Source organism: Tursiops truncatus, chromosome 12 (genome assembly GCF_011762595.2).
Source record: "Tursiops truncatus isolate mTurTru1 chromosome 12, mTurTru1.mat.Y, whole genome shotgun sequence".
Taxonomy (NCBI): Eukaryota; Metazoa; Chordata; class Mammalia; order Artiodactyla; family Delphinidae; genus Tursiops; species Tursiops truncatus.
This window is the reverse complement of record NC_047045.1, coordinates 56347456-56365615: the sequence shown is the minus strand read 5'-3', so window position 1 is coordinate 56365615 and position 18160 is coordinate 56347456. Positions and strand designations below refer to the sequence as shown.

General features: G+C 36.8%; 1 protein-coding gene across 1 annotated transcript in view; it reads right to left on the bottom strand.

Moving 5' to 3' along the window:
- The window catches only part of LAMA2 (laminin subunit alpha 2), a 606337-nt gene that overhangs the window by 521301 nt on the left and 66876 nt on the right, over positions 1 to 18160 (bottom strand). The gene's annotated exons all lie outside the window — the stretch shown is intronic.

The following is an 18160-nucleotide window of genomic DNA, read 5'->3' as shown; positions in this document are numbered from 1 at the left end:
AATGGAGGCACAGACTGAGAAAATGCAAGGAATGTTTAACAAAGATCTAGAAGAACTAAAGAACAAACAGAGATGAACAACACAATAAGTGAAATGAAAAATACACTAGAAGGAATCAATAACAGAATAACTGAGACAGAAGAACAAATAAATGAGCTGGAAGACAAAATGGTGGAAATATCTGCCAAACAGCAGAACAAAGAAGAAAGAATGAAAAGAATTGAGGACTATCTCAGAGACCTCTGGGACAACACTAAATGAATCAACATTCACATTATAGGAGTACCAGAAGAAGAAGAGAAAAAGGAAGGGTCTGAAAAATATCTGAAGAGATTATAATGGAAAATTCCTTAATATGGGAAAGGAAATAGTCACCCAAGTCCAGAAAGCACAGAGAGTCCCATACAGAATAAACCCTAGGAGAAACACAACAAGACACATATTAATCAAACTAACAAAAATTAAATTCAAAGAAAAAATATTAAAAGCAGCAAGGGAAAAACAAAAAATAACATAAAAAGGAATCCGCATAAGATTATCAGCTGATTTTTTAGCAGAAACTCTGCAGGCCACAAGGGACTTGCATGATATATTTAAAGAGAAAAACTTACAACCAAGATTACTCTACATGGCAAGGATCTCATTCAGATTCTACGGAGAAATCAAAAGCTTTTCAGACAAGCAAAAGCTAAGAGAATTCAGCACCACCAACCCAGCTTTACAACCAATGCTAAAGAAACTTCTCTAGGTGGGAAACACAAAAAAGAAAAAGACCCACAAAAACAAACCCAGAACAATTAAGAAAATGGTAATAGGAACTACATATCGATAATAATCTTGAATGTAAATGGATTAAATGCCGCAACCAAAAGACACAGAATGGTTTAATGGATACAAAAACAAGACCCATATATATGCTGTCTACAAGAGACCCACTTCAGACCTAGGGACACATGCAGACTGAAAGTGAAGGGATGGAAAAAGATATTCCATGCAAATGGAAATCAAAAGAAAGCTGGAGTAGCAATACTCGTATCAGATAAAATAGACTTTAAAATAAAGACTGTTACAGGAGATAAGGAAGGACACTACATAATGATCAAGGGATCAATCCAAGAAGAAGATACAACAATTACAAACGTTTATGCACACAACATAGGAGCACCTCAATACCTAAGGCAAACACTAACAACCATGAAAGGGGAAATTGACAGTAACACAATAAGTAGGGGACTTTAACACCTCACTTACACCAATGGACAGATCATCCAAAATGAAAGTAAATAAGGAAACACAAGTTTTAAATGACACAATAGACCAGATAGGTTTAATTTATATTTATAGAACATTCCACCCAAAAGTGGCAGAATACACTTCCTTTTCAAGTGCACATGGAACATTCCCCAGGACACATCACATCTTGGGTCACATCAAGCCTCAGAAAATTTAAGAAAATTGAAATACTATCAAGCATCTTTTCTGACCACACTGCTATGAAACTGGAAATCAATTACAGGAAAAAAAAATGTAAAAACCACAAACACGGGCTTCCCTGGTGGCGCAGTGGTTGAGAGTCCGCCTGCCAATGCAGGGGACATGGGTTCGTGCCCCAGTCCGGGAAGATCCCACATGCCGCGGAGCGGCTGGGCCCGTGAGCCATGGCCGCTGAGCCTGCGCGTCCGGAGCCTGTGCTCTGAAACGGGAGAGGCCACAACAGTGAGAGGCCCGCGTACAGCAAAAAAAAAAAAAAAAAAAAAAAAACCACAAACACATGGAGGCTAAACAGTGTGCTACTAAATAACCAAGAAATCACTGAAGAAATCAAAGAGGAAATTTAAAAAATACACAGAAACAAATGACAATGAAAACACAATGACCTAAAACCTATGGGATGTAGCAAAAGCAGTTCTAAGAGGGAACTTTATATCAATTCAATCTACCTCAAGAAACAAGAAAAATCTCAAATAAACAATCTAACCCTACACCTATCAAAGAAAACCCTAAGTCAGTAGAAGAAAAGAGCTCATAAAGATCAGAGCAGAAATAAATGGAACAGAAACGAAAAAAACAATAGCAAAGATCAATGAAACTAAAAGCTGGTTCTTTGAGAAGATAAATAAAATTGAAAAACCATTAGCCAGACTCATCAAGAAAAAAAGGGAGAGGATGCAAATCAATAAAATTAGAAATTAAAAAGGAGAAATCACAACCAACACTGCAGAAATACAAAGGATTATAAGAGACTACTACAAACAACTATATGCCAATAAAATGGACAACGTGGAAAAAATGGACAAATTCTTGGAAAGGTACAGTTTTCCAAAACTGAAACAGGAAGAATTAGAAAATATAAACAGACCTATCACAAGTAATGAAATTGAAACTAATTACAAATCTTCCAACAAACAAAGTCCAGGACCAGGTGGCTTCACAGGTGAGTTCTAGCAAGCATTTAGAGAAGAGCTAACACCAATCCTTCTCAAATTCTTCCAAAAAACTGCAGAGGGAGCAACACTCCCAAATTCATTCTATGAAGCCACCATCACCCTGATACCAAAACCAGAAAATAATATCACAAAAAAAGAAAATTACAGGCCAATACCACTGATGAACATAGACACAAAAATCCTGAACAAACTACTAGCAAACAGAATCCAACAACACATTAAAAGGATCATACACCATGAGCAAGTGGGATTTATCCCAGGGATGCAATTTTCTTCAATATATGCAAATCAATCAGTGTGATACACCATATCAACAAATTAGGGAATAAAAACCATATGATCATCTCAATAGATGCAGAAAAAGATTTTGACAAAATTAAACTCCCATTTATGATAAAAACTCTCCAGAAAATGGGCAGAGAGGGAAACGACCTCAACATAATAAAGGCCATATATGACAAACCCACAGCAAACTTCATACACAATGGTGAAAAACTGAAAGCATTTCCTCTAAGATCAGGAACAAGACAAGGATGTCTACTCTCACCACTCTTATTCAACGTAGTCTTGGAAGTCCTAGCCACAGCAATCAGAGAAGAAAAAGAAATAAGAGGAATACATATTAGAAAAATAGAAGTAAAACTGTCACTGTTTGCAGATGACATGATACTATACATAAAGAATCCTAAAAATGCCACCAGAAAACTACTCGAGCTAATCAATGAATTTGGTACAGTTGCAGGATACAAAATTAATGCACAGAAATCTCTTGCATTCCTATACACTAAAGATGAAAAATCTGAAAGAGAAATTAAGGAAACACTCCCATTTACCACTGCAACAAAAAGAATAAAATACCTAGGAATAAATGTATCTAGGGAGACAAAAGTCCTGTATGCAGAAAACTATAAGACACTGATGAAAGAAATTAAAGATGATATCAACAGATGGAGAGATATACCATATTCTTGGACGGGAAGAATCAATATTGTGAAAATGACTATACTACCCAAAGCAATCTACAGATTCAATGCAATCCCTATCAAATCACCAATGGCATTGTTTAACGAACTAGAACAAATAATCTTAAAATTTTTATGGAGACACAAAAGACCCCGAATAGCAAAAGCAGTCTTGAGGAAAAAAAACAGAGCTGGAAGAATCAGACTCCCTGACTTCAAACTATACTTCAAAACTAAACTAATGAAGAGAATATGGTACTGGCACAAAAACAGAAACACAGACCAATGGAACAAGATAGAAAGCCCAGAGATAAACCCACGCACCTATGGTCAATTAATCTATGACAAAGGAGGCAAAGATAGACAATGGAGAAAAGACAGTCTCTTCAATAACTGGTCCTGGGAAAACTGGACAGGTACATGTAAAAGAACGTAATTAGAACACTCCTTAACACTATACACAAAAATAAACTCAAAATGCATTAGAGACCTAAATGTAAGACTGGACACTGTAAAACTCTTAGAGGAAAACATAGGAAGAACACTCTTTGACATAAATCACAGCAAGATCTTTTTTGATCCACCTCCTTGAGTACTGGAAATAAAAACAAAAATGAACAAATGGGAACTAATGAAACTTCAAAGCTTTTGCACAGCAAAGGAAACCATAAACAAGACGAAAAGACAACCCTCACAATGGGAGAAAATATTTGCAAATGAATCAATGGACAAAGAATTAATCTCTACAATATATAAACAGCTCATGCAGCTCAATATTAAAAAAAAACCAACAACCCAATCCAAAAATAGGCAGAAGAGCTAAATAGACGTTTCTCCAAAGAAGACATACATATGGCCAAGAAGCAAATGAAAAGCTGCTCAACATCACTAATAATTAGAGAAACACAAATCAAAATTACAATGAAGTATCACCTCACACCAGTTAGAATGGGCATCATCAGAAAATCTACAAGCAACAAATGCTGGAGAGGGTGTGGAGAAAAGGGAAACCTCTTGCACTGTTGGTAGGAATGTAAATTGATATAGTCACTATGGAGAACAGTATGGAGGTTCTTTAAAACACTAAAAATATGGCTTACCTGGTGGCACAGTGGTTGAGAATCTGCTCGCTAATGCAGGGGAAACGGGTTCGAGCCCTGGTCTGGGAGGATCCCACGTGCCGCGGAGCAACTAGGCCCATGAGTCACAACTACTGAGCCTGCGCGTCTGGAACCTGTGCTCCGCAACAAGAGGCCGCGATAGTGAGAGGCCCGCACACCACGAAGAAGAGTGGCCCCCACTTGCCACAACTAGAGGGAGCCCTCACACAGAAACGAAGACCCAACACAGCAAAAATAAATAAATAAATTACTAAACTCCTACCTCCAACATCTTAAACAAACAAACAAAAAAACACTAAAAATAGAATTACCATATGATCCAGCAATCCCACTACTGGGCATATACCCAGAGAAAACCATAATTCAAAAAGACACATGCACCCCAATGTTCACTGCAGCACTCTTTACAATAGCCAGGTCATGGAAGCAACCTAAATGCCCATCGAAAGACAAATAGATAAAGAAGATGTGGTACATATATACAATGGAATATTACTCAGCCATAAAATGGAACAAAATTGGGTCATTTGTTGAGACGTGGATGGATCTAGAGACTGTCATACAGAGTGAAGTAAGTCAGAAAGAGAAAAACAAATATTGTATATTAACGCATGTATGTGGAGCATAGAAAAATGGTACAGATGAAGCGGTTTACAGGGCAGGAGTTGAGACACAGATGTAGAGAACAAACGTATGGACCAAAAAAAAAAAGAAAATCCTAAAGATGCCACCAGAAAACTACTAGAACTAATCAATGAATTTGGTAAGGTTGCAGAGTACAAAACTAATGCACAGAAATCTCTTGCATTCCTGTACACTAACAACAAAAAATCAGAAAGACAAATTAAGGGAACAATCCCATTTACCCTTGCAACAAAAAGAATAAAATACCTAAGAATTAATCTACCTAAGGAGGCGAAAGACTTGTACTCAGAAGACTATAAAACACTGATGAAAGAAATCAAAGATGACATAAACAGATGGAGAAATATACCATGTTCTTGGAGTGGAGGAATCAATGTTTTGAAAATGACTATACTACCCAAAGCAATCTACAGATTCAGTGCAATCCCTATCAAGCTGCCAATGGCATTCTTCACAGAATTAGAACAAAAAACTTTACAATTCGTATGGAAACACAAAAGACCCCGAATAGCTAAAGCAACCTTGAGAAAGAAAAACGGAGCCAGAGGAATCAGGCTCCCCTACTTCAAACTATATTATAAAGCTACAGTAATCAAGACAGTATGGTACTGACACAAAAACAGAATATAGATCAATGGTACAAGTTAGAAAGCTTAGAGATAAACCCACACACCTATGGTCACCTCATCTATGATAAAGGATGCAAGCATATACAATGGAGAAAAGACAGCCTCTTCAATAAGTGGTGCTGGGAAAACTGGACAGCTACATGTAAAAGAATGAAATTAGAACACCATCAAATACCCTATACGAACATACACTCAAAATGGTTTAAAGACCTAAATGTAAGACCAGATACTATAAAACTCTTAGAGGAAAACATAGGAAAAACACTCTTTGACATAAACCACAGCAAGATCTTTTTTGACCCACCTCTTAGAGCAATGGAAATAAAAATAAAAATAAATAAATGGGATCTAATTAAACTTGAAAGCTTTTGCACAGCAAAGGAAACCATAAACAAGATGAAATGACAACCCTCAGAATGGGAGAAAATATATGCAAATGAAACAACAGACAAAGGATTAATCTCCAAAATAAATAAACAGCTCATGAAGCTCAATATCAAAAAAAGAAATAATTCAATTAAAAAATGGGCAGAAGACCTAAATAGACATTTCACCAAAAAAGACATACAGATGGCCAAGAGGCACATGAAAATATGCTCAACATCACTAATTAGTAGAGAAATGCAAATCAAAACTACAATGAGATATCACCTCACATCAGTCAGAATGGCCATTATCAAAACATCTAGAAACAATAAATGCTGGAAAGGCTGTAGTGAAAAAGGAACCCTCCTGCACTGTTGGTGGGAATGGAAATTGATACAGCCACTATGGAGAACAGTATGGAGGTTCCTTAAAAAACTAAAAAAAGACCTACCATATGACCCAGCAATCCGACTTGAGCATATTCCCTGAGAAAATCATAATTCAAAAAGAGTCATGTACCAAAATGTTCATTGCAGCACTATTTACAATAGCCAGGACATGGAAGCAACCTAAATGTCCATCGACAGATGAATGGATAAAGAAGATATGGCATATATACACAATGGAATATCAGCCATGAAAAGAAACAAAACTAATTTATTTGTAATGAGGTGGATGGACCTAGAGTCTCTCATACAGAGTGATTAAGTCAGAAAGAGAAAAACAAATACCGTATGCTAACACATATATATGGAATCTAAAAAAAAAAAAAAAGTACTGATGAACCTAGTGGCAGGACAGGAATAAAGACGTAGACATAGAGAATGGACTCGAGGACACGGGAGGGGCAGGGGTAAGCTGGAGTGAAGTGAGAGTAGCATCGACATATATACACTCCTGAATATAAAATAGATAGGTAGTGGCAAGCAGCAGCATAGCACAGGGAGATCAGCTCGATGCTTTGTGATGACCTAAAGACATGGGATAGGGAGGGTGGGAGGGAGGCTCAAGCGGGAGGTGATATGGGGATATATGTATGCATATGACTGATTCACTTTGTTGTACAACAGAAACTAACACAGCACTGTGAAGCAATTATACTCCAACGAAGATCTATTAAAAAAGCAAAGAAGCCTTGTGACTAAAATATGATGTGGGGCTAGAAGATTATTTCAATTTTCATAAGAATTAAACTTGGTAATTTGCAATCATAATATAGTGATTTGCAGCTTATAACTTATACATTTTAAGGAAAATGATATCATACTTTCCCCCTAAAAGCCAAATTCTTTATTTCACTCGAGTTATTTAATCCTGAAAAAAAATTATTTCCACTTACTTTCAACCCAGATTCTAGTTGTTTATTATTCCTTTCTGAACCTCAAAATAACTGCAACACCAGCTGTAATTGTGTTTGGTGTTGATCTTCACACAGCCTTAGACCTGAGCCTACCTCTGGGAACACCAATGTCATATCTTCCACTTATAGAGAACTTTTGATTTTCCTTGTCTATACAAATACTAACATTGTTGCTATGGTTTCTGTATGCAGAATATTAATTTGCTTTAAAAATAAAAATATAGGGCTTCCCTGGTGGCGCAGTGGTTGAGAGTCCGCCTGCCGATGCAGGGGACATGGGTTCGTGCCCCGGTATGGGAAGATCCCACATGCCGTGGAGCGGCTGGGCCCGTGAGCCATGGCCGCTGAGCCTGCGCGTCCGGAGCCTGTGCTCCGCAACGGGAGAGGCCACAACAGTGAGAGGCCCGCGTACCGCAAAAAAAAATCTATCTATATCTATCTATCTATCTATCTATATATATATATATATATAAACCCAAGTATTTAAAACTACACAGGAAATTGTAATATAAAAATAAAATATATTCTCAAATAACTGGGAATTCATGTGAACTGCCTTTAGAAATTGGAATGTCAGTGATAATTTAAGATTTCAAAACTCCTGTTAAATTGTACAAATGTGATTATTTTAAAGTGCTATTGCATCCTGTGGAGACCAAAGGAAAAGTTTGTTTTTTTTAAAAAAGGTTTCACTTTGTCATCTTCCCTATAGGTGCATTAACCCTATTCAACTGGCCAAGATGTGAGCCAGAACTAACAGTTGTAATTGGTCCCAAATTTCACCTGCTCAGTTGTCTTGACCTGTAACAAATGAGAGCAATGGAGGAAGAAGCCCTAGTGGTCTCCTTCAGAGTTTGGGAATTATAGAAACTGAACTTGGCAAACTCTCCTCTGTAGTCTTTGACCAGAAGTATCACCTGCTTCCAACTCTTGTCTCCCTACAATCTGTTTTCCAGAGAGCAGGCAGAGTATCATCGTATTAAACAAGCACAGTTTCAAAACCTTCTATTCGTTTCCCATGCACTTATAATAAGGCTCAAACAAAGCCCTACAGTTAAAAAAACCCTACAGGATCGATCTGGCCCCTGCATGTCTTCTGATTTTACCCCATACCACCCTTGCCCTGACTCACAGTACTGTAGCTTTTATGGCTTTGTTTCTGTTCTTTAAACATAAGAAGTTCATCCCACATGAGACATTCATTCACGTCTTAGGATCTGTGAGTCTCTCTGTCCATCTAGAGCCACCTGCACCTTAGATCTCTCATAGCTGGAAAGGCCTTCAGTTGAGCTTCAGCTAACACATTGCCTCTTTTAGCAGAGCCTTTCCTGACCTCCCAGTCAAATTGACTCCCACCCCATGAACTAGCACAACACCCTAACAATGATGGACCTGTGGCTTGGAATCTTAATGGTCTTTAGACACTGAGTAACTTAGAAACAACCTGAGATGCAAAGTTCAGACTCAAATCTGCTTTCCTCAGTAGAGAATGGGGTCTTCTTCCTAGAAGTCTATGCAAACCTTGTGCTCTTGATTGGCAGGGATTCCCCTACACTCTTGAGCAGGAGGGATAGTTTTTTAAACGTCTGGCAAATATATTCATCAGGCATTCCTCAGTATAGATTCTGGTGGTCTCCTCAGTACAATAGCAGACAGGAGTCACATGTATCGTGAAGAGTGGTGAGAAGTGTGTCTCCAAGCCTGACATATAGCAAGTGGGTGTACAAGCAGAGCACATACATGAGGTCAATCTAACAGTGCCCACACAGATATTTTGCTCAATGAATATTTAATTAAAAAATTGATATTGACTGTTCTTTGTGTTGTTCTTTGGTACCTTTTAAAAAATATCTCTTTGTTTTCTTTTCCTTCTAAAATTTATTTTGTTAATATTTCTATTTTTATTAATGTTTGATTTAGTATGTTTTGGGGAATGGTAGAGCGCTTCAATCTATGTGTTCATTAGCAGTCAATCAGACAAACCCCACTGGGCACAGGTGGTAATGAAAGCTTCCCTGATGCTGCTTTCTGTCTCAGTGCAAAGAGCATAGCCCTGAAAGCTTTATAGCAGCAAGAATGAATCGAGGCTGTTGACTCCTGGACACATCCCTGTTCCGTATTCCCAATGATATTATGTAAGTTTCTCTAACAATCTGCATAAAGTTTGTAAGCACATTTTCCCACCTACACTTGAGTTAGTCATTAAAATTTAGACCTTCACTAGTTGGGTAATGAGGAAGAATTTTGACCCTGAAATGTGTTTTATGCAATACTTCTACAGTGAAATTTAATTAATCAATTCTAGGTTCAAAACAAAAGGACAGTTTTCCTGTGTACAGTACTTTCATTATCCCAAGTACCTTATTTGCTGAGCTGATCTTTGCTCTTCTTAAAGAGCACAGAATTAACTATTTAATAAAAGCTCATTTCTCAGCACACTGACCTACTTTTTCCTTAATTTATCTCATTTTAAAATGTGAATGAATAATTTTTATGAATATTTAGCATTGAGACAACAATTGAACCATTAATCAAAATAATAAGGATTTTTCGATCTATTCAGTTAAATGTGGCCTTTAAACACAATGCCTTTCTTAAAAGAGCTGGCACATTCTCTGAGGCCTTGTCCAAGAAAATCCCTTGAGTTCAAATTAGTTTTCCTTGTATTTTCAAGTCTTTGTTCTCATGTATTGTTTTAGTTTATTTATTTGAGTTGAAAGGCCTATGTGTTAACCAGGAACAACAGAAGAGACCTCCAGAAGTTGTCCACAGAAGGTAAAAATTACAGAGGAGACTTGTATTTCCTAAAAAGAATTTAACTCAGATATTCAGTTGCTCTTAAACAAGGGTCTAATTTATAAACTTGTACAACTGAGCCTTGAATAACTCAGGGGTTAGGAGCACAGGGGCGCTGACCCTAACCCCCACCCCCACCCCCATTCAGTCAAAAATCTGCCTACTGCTATCTCTGCCTCAAAAACAAAAGAACTGATAAATGACTCCTTAGGGCAGGAAGCTGAAACAATTTGAATAGAATCAGGACTCAAACCCTAGTTTGAGTCCACATATTGTGATCTCTACTTGAACACAAACTTTTCCCCAAACTTAAAGGCCCTTAAAACAAAAATACAAGTACCATATTTATTGAAAACAAAATCCACATATAAGTGGACGCATGCAGTTCAAGCCCGTGTTGTTCAAGGGTCAACTGTCCTAATAGAGAACATAACAACAGTTACATTTTAAAATCTATGAACAATTTCTGACCATTGTTTAGCAAAAAAGGAAATCAAAACATTTGCATTTCAGATACCAGGTTGAACCCGATGTGAAGTCCTACAAATTGAAAAGTTCTTTATAAAAAATCTAGTTCTGATCTATTACTATTTAAATATCAAACAAAGGTATTCAAACAAATGTTCTATTCCTGATAAGTTTATCTGTGGATTTCAATCTTTCTTATTGACAATACTATCCTAAGAAGTGTTTTAGGCTAGACTGTTCTAAGAATTTTTTAAAAAGCTGTTTTATATATCTAATCTTCCAAAGAGCAAGCTATATTTCAACAGAAATGAAGAACATGGGAATAGAAGTATAGGCCATTGTTTATTATTTTAATGTAATGTCGATACGCTTAAAAAAGGGAACACTAAGGCTTCCCTGGTGGCACAGTGGTTGAGAGTCCGCCTGCCAATGCAGGCGACACGCGTTCGTGCCCCGGTCCGGGAAGATCCCACATGCCGCGGAGCGGCTGGGCCCGTGAGCCATGGCGGCTGAGCCTGCGCGTCTGGAGCCCGTGCTCCGCAACGGGAGAGGCCACAACAGTGAGAGGCCCGCGTATCGCAAAAAAGAAAAAAAAAAAAAAGGGAACACTAGAATAATAGATGACTTTAAATGGATTCAAATATTGCTATACCGAGGGGGAAAAATATCAGCAGCCATTTTAAAGATTTTTTTTTTTTTTTTTTTTTTTGCTGTACGCGGGCCTCTCACTGTTGTGGCCTCTCCCGTTGCGGAGCACGGGCTCCAGACGCGCAGGCTCAGCCGCCATGGCTCACGGGCCCAGCCGCTCCGCGGCATGTGGGATCTTCCCGGACCGGGGCACGAACCCGTGTCCCCTGCATCGGCAGGCGGACTCTCAACCACTGTGCCACCAGGGAAGCCCTAAAGATTCATTTTTAAACATTATAAAACAAATGTAACTCAGGAGATACTTTAAAACTGTTTAAAAACAATTTTTAAATACCATAATAATGCCATTGCTATTATTTGTTTGTTTGCAAACACCCACACTCAGAAACCTATACACTTTAAATTGCTCCTCATTTCCTTTAGAGAGCTTGGTCCCTCTGAGCTGAAAGAAGAATAAATGAATGATTCAAATAAATAAGAAACAAGATAGAAGTAAAATAAAAATTGACAAATCCCAATTTTCTTTCACAGTGTTATCTGTTATAGTTTGGTTGATGACCACATTATTAAATCTGATTCATATCTTGAGGCCAATTTTCCTCTAAATATAATATAACAGAGTTTGTGTTTTCCAACGTACAAACTAATATATTTAAAGAGTTCTATCTAACCTGCGCAAGAGAAAAATAAAATGATACTGGCACAGCCATCACTACACCCAAATGTCAAACAGCAAAATATTTCACTCAGAACAGAGATCACTGCCCTGCTTTATTTAGTTTTCTAATATACGGTCAGCTCAGTACTAATAAAAAAAATATAAACTCTTCCTCCCAATTGATATTTACAAAAATACATATATATTTGGAGTAAGATTAATAAATCCTTGAAAGTGTATTTTTTTCATGATTTAAAGGACCTTAACAACATACTAGTCACTGCAGTTGCTTGTGCTATTGCTGAACTTCATTTTATGATGCTCTCACATAAATTGTTCATGAGGGGACTCCTCTTATAGACTCTTGAAACAAGAATGTATCCTGTACATTTATGTTACAGGTTTATTATGATAGATTGTTCTTGCCACAGAACTGGAAACTACCAAGCCAGTTTATAAAATCTCTTAATAAAAACAGGGCTCACACTAAAGTAAACATTAACTGAGCAACCCAAGCTTACCCAACATATATTCAATTTCCCAAATAAAGAAATGTCCTGCCACGTGAGACATGTGTGTGTAATAAGAGCAAACATTTTTGATTTTTACTTTTCTTATTAAACTTAAATGAAGATGACTTTGATGAAGTACATGTTTTTTGAATTTCAGGTGATACACCTGTGAAACACTAAAGGTTGTATTTTTTTCAACATAATTGAAAGAGACATATGATTTAGCTCACCAAGTGTTTGAATGCCAACGTTCATCTACTCAGATTCAAACCTGTTCTTTAATATTTGCTTCAGCGTACTGAAATTTGAAAGTAGAGATTCTAAACATTGTAGAAATTCTGCCCATGATGAAGCAAATTGGAGTCAAACACAATGACAGCAGAGTACTCTGCAGTCCCCTGTCCTATAAAATTATGCCAACATTCTCTATGGGAGAGGTGAACTGTATTTGACAACATATTCCCAGACACTATGTAACGAACCTTCAAACTTCAGTTAGAACCTATCAGAAAGAAAAACAAACACAATTTCACTAAGATGCTGCCTTCATAAGAAAAACAAGTCAGTTGGAAAATATAGCAAGTTCAACATCATTGGCTGCTCATCAGGCATTCCTTTCTGACGTCAGGTATTGCACAAATGCAGATTCTTTTAGTAACAAGAGAGATCACTCCCATTTTAAAAATACAGGGCATTCAACTCACTTGATACCCTTTCAATCAACAACAATTCTATAATCCAGTCTTTAATAATGGTTCTTTCCCACTACTTACACCAAATATTTTTTTTAAGTGCACTGAATAGCACTGTTTATGAAAGGTGATCAGCATATTCAAAGCTCAAAAGGAAAAACACAACCTTCTGGGATACCATGCGTGGAACATATAAAACATCTACATGTTGGTTTAAATTAACCTAGATGAAGAATGTTGAAGGTTTCCCCCCAGATAGATTACATTCTTCAGGGATTTGGATTCAGACTATTCAGATGATAAATTTCCCAGTGCTTCACACAGGTAACATTTCAATAAATGTTTTGTCAGTTAAAATGAAATGGTTTGTCTGTTTTTAACCTCTTTCCTCACCAGTGTTTATTAGTAATTTGCAGAATTTTGGCCGTGGGAAAAGCATTCATGAAAGGACCAAAGCGATGAGTCTAGTTAGCTTATAAACTGGGATAAAAATTCTGCCTTTGCTAATGCATTAAGGGATGAATAGAGTGTTTGGTCGTTCTGAGGTTTCGCTGAGGTTCTTTTGATGAAAGTTTTCCTTTGATGTAACATTTTAATTTGAGATATTATGGCAGTAAACAAAGCACTTGGTAGAAAATACTCAGTGAATTTTGCGTAACACGGGGTCTAAAGATAGCCATATGTGAAAGATCTCAGTCATACAAGACACTATTTTAATTACATTTCGATAATTGGAAGTGATAACTGCCTACTAGGTAAGAAATAAGACTGTGTAAAAAATAGTCCATATCAGGCTTCCCTGGTGGCGCAGTGGTTGAGAGTCCACCTGCCAATGCAGGGGACACGGGTTCGGGACACGGGTTCGTGCCCCGGTCCGGGAAGATCCCACATGCCACGAAGCGGCTGGGCCCATGAGCCATGGCTGCTGAGCCTGTACATCCGGAGCCTGTGCTCCGCAACGGGAGAGGCCACAACAGTGAGAGGCCTGCGTATCGCAAAAAAAAAAAAAAAAAAAAAAGTCCATATCACCCCTGCATTTTCCACATACCTTTTTACAGTAATCATATGGTCATACGCTATTATTTATTTGTATGTTTGTCAATGACGTGCACTGACATTTTTACCCCTAGAATGTGAGCCAGTTGAAAGCAAGAGTCATTTATGTTAATATCAAAAAGAAAAGAAAGGCAAAATCACAGAAAGCAATGGAGAATAGAAAGAAAGGGGCTTTACCAATCATCTAGTCCTACAGTTATCTGTGGTCACACATCAGGGACTAAATACATCAGTTAGTGAAAGAACTATACCTGAAAAAGGCCATCTATTTCTCAGGCCAATATTCTTCCCCCAACAGAACCATGTGTTGTTTTTTTTTTTTTTTTCCCAAGAAAAAGTAATAACAATAATAAGACAACAAAGCTACTAAAATAATTAGCATAATCTCTCATCATTAGTTTGTCTTATTCAGTAGGAGGAAAAATATGGGTATTTGTTTGTTGCCCTTTCATTAATAAGGGATGTAGATGACAACTTTCTCTTTGCCATTCCAGAAGATTCTGTTGTTAAATTTAAAAAATAGAGCCATTGAACTTGAAATAACTTTTAATTGATTCTATCTCTGCCATCAGCTAAATAAATATATATAAATTTTTTTAAGTTAAATCTGGACATAGTCTGGATTTATAGACATCTTCAGTAACCAGAGGTCCACATCACACGGATGATAAAGTCTTGGACTAAATCACTCAGGGTGCTTTTCTTTACAAACATGGGCTAAAGAGAAAATTTCCTCCATTGTTTAATAATTAAAAACTACTTCCTAACTTCTAACAAAACTTTTAATGTAGTTATACTAAATTTTCAATGTCCTTGTCACTATGGCAATGAAGAATAACTCATTAGCATCCTCCTCACCATAGTCATGTGATTGAAAAATCTAAGACACCATTCACTTCTGTGCATTAATGAAATACACATAGAATTAGCAAACAGTTTAACACTATTTGTATGTAATTTGATTGAAAACTTAGGGCTCAGAATCATAGGCTCTCAAAAGTAATGGGATAGAAAAAGCATATTCTGTTTGTGCTTCCCATTAAAATACCCATACCTGGGAGTTTGGTTAAAGATGGCCACAAACACACACACTTTAAATACTACTTCGCCTACAAAACCTTCTAAAGTAAGGGTAAAGTAATAAAAAGATATACAGTCACTAGATAACTAGACAGAAGATGACAGCTGAAGAGAAATTCACAGAGGATGGAAAGTTAGTGGATTGAGTAAGTGGTCCTAACTCAGAGCAGAGAAGGCTGGGGCGAGGATGTGTCTGGAAGGGTAGGGGATGGGAAGGAATAGCAAGAAGGATAGTTTGATCCCCAGAAAGTCTCTGAAATGTGAGGCATCAAATAATTCATAAGGCAAGAGTAAAAACTGAGGTTACAAAATCTGTCTTTAAAAACTAGTTAGGTCACCAAGTACCCTCACCAACCCCATAAAGTCTAGCTACCATCCCACTGCTGACCTGGCAGGATATAGGGGATTTATTCCCCAGAGAAATTAAATCAGAAAGTCTCCATTCTCCACATAGTGGAGGATGTGGGTGAAGGTAGGTTTCTAAGGAAACCACTGGAAAGTGTTATCCACAGAAAGGTGAGAGTAAAGAGTTCCAGGATGATTGTTTCGGGAAAAAAAAATTCAACTAACAGATTTTGAAGTGTTATTCAGTATACTGAGAGGAGGTTTACAATTCCATCAAAGAGTATACTTCAGAATTAAGGATGTGTCTATAGCAAACTAAGAATATAAAAAGAAAACAAAGCAATTACTAATGATAGGACAAATATACAAGAAAGAAAACATAGGCATAGTGCATCACAGAACTCAGCTGTGAGTAATATTCAAATAGTTTTAAGTATGTTAACACTAAATATTTATTTTAAAATATAAGTATATATCAGAGAATATAGGAGAAGTATGTGTACAGGTTGGATGAGAGAGTTCAATCTTTGTCTTCCACAGTATGAAAGGAAAACATAATATCTAAAAATTTAAAAATCAAGATATTTAAAATTTTGGAGTTAAATGCTAGAAGAAACAGCTAAGATAGATCAGTCATGCCTCTCAGAGTGAAGAAGGGATAGACAAATTGCAATTTTTTGTTATTATCATTTTCAATATTACTTTTTTGCTTTAGCTGGTTTCACTTAGATATGATTAAACTGAATGAAAATACATATAACCTCTTTTAAAATTCATCCAGGGATTTCCCTGGTGGCACAGTGGTTAACAATCTGCCTGCCAATGCAGGGGACATGGGTTCAAGCCCTGGTCGGGGAAGATCCCACATGCCAGGGAGCAACTAAGCCTGTGCGCCACAACTACTGAGCCTGTGCTCTAGAGCAGGCGAGCCACAACTACTAAGCCCACGTGCCACAACTACTGAAGCCTGTGTGCCTAGAGCCTGTGCTCCACAACAAGAGAAGCCACCACAATGAGAAGCCCACGCACCGTAACAAAGAGCAGCCCCCGCTCGCCGCAACTAGAGAAAGCCCATGCACAGCAATGAAGACCCAACACAGCCATTAATTAATTAATTAAAAATAATAAAATTCATCCAACCTGCTTGGGCAAGAGGCAGGTCATGACTGGAGCACATCTATATTATCTGTTATTTCCAGATTACAAAATCTACTGTAAAGATGATGATGAGGGTGAATGTGAAGAATAAACATAAATACCATAATAATTAGCTCAAGTCATTCATGATCACAAATTATAACTTATGACCGGTTCCCTTGAGGAGAGGAGGATAGATGTGATGGTAGTACACAGTGGGCTTCCACTGCACTTGTAATACTTTATTTCTCATTTCTCAACAATGTAATAAACACATGGTACTCAAGAGTCTGCTATATCATTTTTCTATCTTCAAAAGTTAATGTATAAAAAGATTAAAATGTATTAAACATAAAAACAGTAACTTTAAGAATTTTGCTTTAAGTCCTGAGACTTTAATAGTATCATCTGTAAGTCACAGAAAAATGTGTGCTACAGATCAAGAAGACCAACTACTGAAAAATTAAAACCAAAATATATAAATAACTGTAATTATTAGAAAACACTGCCTTGACAATAAGCATAGATTTTTTTTCATAACAATTAGGTATTTTTAAAGTTTGGAATAATTTGAATTCCTTACATAAAAATACAAGAAAATAACCTACCCAAAATGAAAATGCCAAAAGCATGATCTGTCTGAAGCTTATTGACAATTGTGTAACAATGAGAAAAACCAATAGTAAATTTTGGAAGGGGATCTGTTGATAAACTGTTTTAAGTATTACAAAGATCTTTTAAAAATTCACCTGGTAATTTTATAAAAATCACTTGATAATCTTGGAATAAAAGTAACATTCAGATAATAAAAAAATGTAGATGACAGATTGAAAGCCATGAAGAAAGAAATGCATATATAACATGGTAGGTACAGGTGATCACAAATATGTAAAATGTATACTTGGAAATAGAAATATTATAACATATGCTAAATACTAGCAGACATTATTTTTGATTGGTGAGATTACTTGTTTCTGCTCTTATGAAATTTCCAAATTTTAATATAAATATGCAATATTTTATAATCAGGAAAATGAATACATGGCAATGTTTTTAAAAAGCAATAAATAGATTAGAAATAGGAAACAGAGAACAGATAAAAAGAACCAACTGAAGATGAGCTAAATTATCACCTGTATGGGCTAGGAGGATTTTCAAGTGAAACCTCAAATTTGCAGATGACACAGGTTTTCTTGATAGCCAAATACACAGAAATACATTTCAGGAAAAACTGTAAA